The sequence below is a fragment of the Myotis brandtii genome, unplaced genomic scaffold, assembly GCF_000412655.1.
Source record: "Myotis brandtii unplaced genomic scaffold, ASM41265v1 scaffold540, whole genome shotgun sequence".
NCBI classification, from domain to species: Eukaryota; Metazoa; Chordata; class Mammalia; order Chiroptera; family Vespertilionidae; genus Myotis; species Myotis brandtii.
In genome coordinates this window covers 1,764,412-1,769,080 of record NW_005369990.1, presented here as the reverse complement: position 1 = coordinate 1,769,080, position 4,669 = coordinate 1,764,412, and the positions used below count along the sequence as shown (strand labels likewise).

At 49.9% G+C, this 4,669-nt stretch overlaps 1 protein-coding gene across 2 annotated transcripts in view; it reads right to left on the bottom strand.

Moving 5' to 3' along the window:
• The window catches only part of KANK4 (KN motif and ankyrin repeat domains 4), a 36,739-nt gene extending 32,076 nt beyond the window's left edge, over positions 1-4,663 (bottom strand). The window contains exon 1 of one of the 2 annotated variants that reach the window (XM_014549276.1): positions 4,526-4,663. The gene's annotated coding sequence lies outside the window, so the exon portion shown is untranslated. The remainder of the gene's footprint in view (positions 1-4,525) is intronic. The other variant, XM_005878064.2, reaches the window with a different exon arrangement.
• Positions 4,664-4,669: the final 6 nt, after the last annotated feature.

The following is a 4,669-nucleotide window of genomic DNA, read 5'->3' as shown; positions in this document are numbered from 1 at the left end:
ATTGTTCAGCCATAAAAAGAAGAAAATCTTGCCATTTGTGACAACATGGATGGAATTTGAGGGCATTATGCTAAACGAAGTAAATCCTGCAGAGGAAGACAAATATTGTATGATCTCATTTATATGTGGAATCTAAAGAACAAGACAAAATAGAGAAAAGATTGGTGGTTGCCAGGGGGTAGGGGACAGATGAAATGGGTGAAGGGGTAAAAATATACAAATTTCCAGTAGTAAGATATCTAAGTCCTAGGGATGTAATGTACAGCATGGTGACCATCTATATATATAAAAGGCTACGTGACCTACTGTCCGTCCATCCAACTGACTGACTGGCCGGCTGGTACATATGACATGCACTGGCAATCCTATATAATAAAAAGATAATATGCAAATTGTCCCCTCGACTGGGAGTTTGACCGGGAGTTTGACCAGGGGGCGAGGCCGGCTGGCCAACTGCCCATGGCCCCTCCCCCTGGCTGGCTCCGCCTCCAATCGGCCCCAATCCGGGCAGGCCGGCCAGACCCCACCCATGTACGAATTCATGCACCGAGCCTCTAGTTTAAAAATAAACGTTGACTCACGCATGTGTGATACATATAAGGCTCTCACTGGTGCCAATTGCATGCCTGTGTTTCGATCTGTCATTGTCGATCGTGGTTGACACTTCTATTATAGAGAAAGGGCAAATAGCGATTTTTAAATATTTCTTCTAATTAATTTCCCTTCAATGTGCACGAATACATGCACTGGGCCACTAGTAGTTAATAATATTGTATTGTATATTTGAACATTGCTAAGGCAGTAGATCTTAAAGTTCTCATCATGAGGGAAAAAATTGTAACTATGGTGGTGATGGATGTTAACTAAATATATTGAAGTAATGATTTTGCAATGTATACATATATCAAATTATTATGTTTTATGTTATACACCTAAAACCAGTACAATGTGTTCTATGTCAACTATATCTCAATTTCAAAAATAAATATAATTTTTAAATAAATAAAAGAAAGAGAAGGTTCCCAAGCAGAAGACACTACTACCAATCTCAATGCTGCATGTCCACAGTCTGCAGCCAGTGGTGGAGTGTCCCAGAGGCTCAGCAGCTTCAAGGTGAAGCCTGGGGAAGAGAAGGGTGAGGACACAAGCCCTAAGCTTGGCCCTTTGGCCTATTTCTCCATCATCACAGCTTCTCCTCTCCTTTTTCCTCCCCTCTTCCTCCCACCCCATAACATTACTGAGCAATAGGCAGAGCCTGGAGCCCTTGACATAAATTATCTCATGCAATCTATTCCCTAACCCCAAGAGAATTACTATCGTCTCCATTTTTCAAATAGGGAGACTGAGGCTGAGAGTTTACAGGCCTGTCCAAAGTAACATAACAAACAAATACTGGAGCAGAATTCATCCTCAAGTCTAACTGACTCCAAACCTGTGCTGGGAACAGGAGTGATTTGCAGACATTTGTCCACCCCTATAAGCCAGCCTGGTGCTGTGACTGGTTCCTAGCTCTCTGTGTGAGGGGAAATGTTCCTGACTTCCATGCTTCTCTTCTGCTCCCACAAGTAAACATGAAACACCTTCTGGGCACGGAGAAGTAACTGCTCTCTCGGGAGGCCACCTGGCCAACGGCGTGACCTGCTTCTCCAAGGCTGTGCACCAAGCAACAAGGCTCCACCTGAGCAAGAGGGGGCCACCTGGGTGCAGATGGACCTGTGGCTGCACAAACTCACTACCACCTCCGAGAATTCAAGCACACTCCCTGCCTTTGGCTAGAGTTGGGTTCAGCCCTCCATGTATCAGATCAAAGGTTTCAAATGAGTATGCAGCACACATTAGATCAAGTTTCACTAACACACACACACACACACACACACACACAAAACCTGTAATATTTGAGAACTCTAATAGTTCTCTGACTTAAATTTTAGTAAAATTAATCATTCCAATGCTACAGAAATGAAATGAAGCTGACATCCAACTCTCTGAAGAAGAGGGCTCAGCAAGCTTCACTCTAAAGGGCTCTAAACACGGGAAGGAAAAGAGGGGATTGTCATGCCCACATCATGCCACTTCCAGCCCCACCCACCCCATGCTTCTCCACTCTGGTCCATGATCCTTATGGTGGACAGCTTGGAATTTAGCTAAGGGGAGTTTCTTTGAATGAGTGGGGTGTTTGATGTGGTTAGGTGAGTGGAATTGAGGAATAATTGCCCCATCAACCCACATGGCTTTGTTTGCATTACAACAGAATATGAAAATAGCTTTGTTGGACAGAATTCTTCTTTGAAATGAAATTTTGCAACCTTCTCAAACATTTAAAAATTTGACCTCAAGCAATTTATTCCTTGTTCTATTAAGTTGTATCCCCAGTGTTCAGAACCATGTAATACCTGGTGTTGTTATGTAACTTTTCATTTGCTTATGGGCCTATCCCAGGATCAAGGATGCCCAATTAGGCCCCAACCTCTCTCATTAGCTCAGTGTTCTAGATGTTGTGGGTACACACAGCTTTATCTCTCTCTAGCTCTTCTCCCCTACTAATCCGTAAGCTAGCGAAGGTCAGAATTCCTGCAGGACTCATTTCTGTACCCTCTCCCCGTGCCATCCCAACTCCCGTATCCTAACGGGTAGCAGACCCTTAGGCCAGGGTATCATCCCCAAGTTGCAAATGAGGAAACAAAGGCACGAAGAGACTATGTGGCCCATGCCAAGTTACCCAGTTAATGAGGGGCAGGAGAGTTTGTGTGACGCCCTTACTCCACATGACCTCTCAAAGCCAACCGGCAGTGAAGAGGTGGGGACTGAGGCTGCCCATGCCAAAGCCACCAAGGCAGTCACTGGCAGAGGGCCATAGGTGTCATCACCAGGCCACGTTAGAAACAGCTCCAGCAGGGTCCACTCTGGGGAGCATGGATTGCCCGGGGTCGGCCCCACTGCAGTATAGACTCCCCCGCTCTCCCTCTCCACATGTATTTCTTTTATGATGCCATTTCAATGTCATTTCTAATTTCAAGCCCAAATTCAAAGAAGCCTTCCTTTACTTAGCTCCGAAACTGAAACCTAGCTCTGTGCTTTTGTTCTCTTCAAACCTCTCTTCGTTCTGCAATAATAAAAATGCTGTATTTCATCCCAGAACAGGCTGCATGCCAAAATAAACAGCACCTTGGATTTCCTTGAAAAGAAACGTTGGCTCAAAGCAGAGCCTTGCTGCCACGAGAATTCTTGGAGAAGTCAACCTGACAAAGTCAAATATTTAGCAAGGTAGCGCTCCAAACAGCGACCCTGCGGATCCACGCACACAGGATCACTTGCAAAGACAAAGCACCCTTTCCCAAAGAAGATTCCTCCCAGACCTCGCACCGGTCCTGCCAAAATGAGGAGCGCTCCCCATTCCCCCACTCCCGGGCCCGGCGCCACCAAGGGTAAATGTCCCTTGTGCTAAGGTACAGCAGGCGGCATCTGACCACAGTGCGAGAGGGCTGCAGCCCGGACAGCCCCGTGCGCTCCTGGAAAAGGTTCTGCCAACTGAGTTCTCCCGCCGGCTCACTTCCTACCGCCCCAGGAAACAAAGAGAGAACTCGTGCGCACTGACTGACACACGAATACATCTCATTAGCTCCCGCCCCACATTTTTCGGCCAGCGTCTGTCCTTCTTGCCTGCATTGCAGCAGCGGAATCTGGAGCTTCGTGAAGAAGAGAAAACTGTCACCAGCGAAGCAGTGGCCACATCACCTTCCCTGGCATCCGCCCCCCGCCGCGGCCACAGCCCGGAGCAGGGGGAAGGGGCTCCTCCCGGACAGCCCGGTTCGGCTGCGGACCTGGCCAGTGGCTGGGGAGTTGAGCACAGTGGCATCGGCTGCCCAGCTGTTCAAGGGTTTGGTCAGGTGATCTGCGACCTTGCTCGAAAAGCAAAACCTGACTTCCTTTTCGCCTCCAGGAGGAGGGGAGCGGGGTCAGGAAGGAATTCAAGGCTCGAGGAGCTGAGACCTGGGTCTTGGCGAAAGGCGGGGGGAGCGGGGGGGGGCCGCGCAGGTCCTTCCATGGGAAAGTTAGTTCCCAGCTGCTGCCACTTCGGAGGGACACAGGGAAAGACACCGAAACCACACACACCTCTTCCCCGACCCCCAGAGCGAGGCGCTGGCCTGGGAGGTGATCATTAAGGCTGCCTTTCCTCCTTCCGCCCGGCAGCTGAGGTGGCTCATTAGCAAAATTGCTGCTAATGAGGACGCGGCTTCCTTAGGAGTGGAAGCCCTCCCTGCATCTCCTTCTTCCCGGCTCGCTCTGCTGGAGAAACTTCCTCTCCCACCGGCCTCCTGGGGTCCCACCACCCTGCGAAGCTTCTGAGCAACCCCCGGGCCGCTCGCTGCCCTGATCATTCAGTGCCTGGAAGTCCGTGGGGCAGCGCAGGGGACAGAAACAGTGATCAGTGAGCTCCCCTGGCAGCTCCGGCTTCGGCTGCCCGAGCGCTGAAACGCACCCAGTTCTGGCAGAAAAGAAAAGAAAAAAAAAGGCAAGGAAGTACCTACTGTAAGGATCCAGCTCCAGGCACGGGTTCGAACTACAACGCGCACCAGGGACCTCGGAGAGGCGGGCGCAGGAGCAGGGAGAAGGCAGCTGCGGAGGAGGAAGGTCTCGGTGCCCCAGGCAGGCGCGGCGCGGAGAGTCC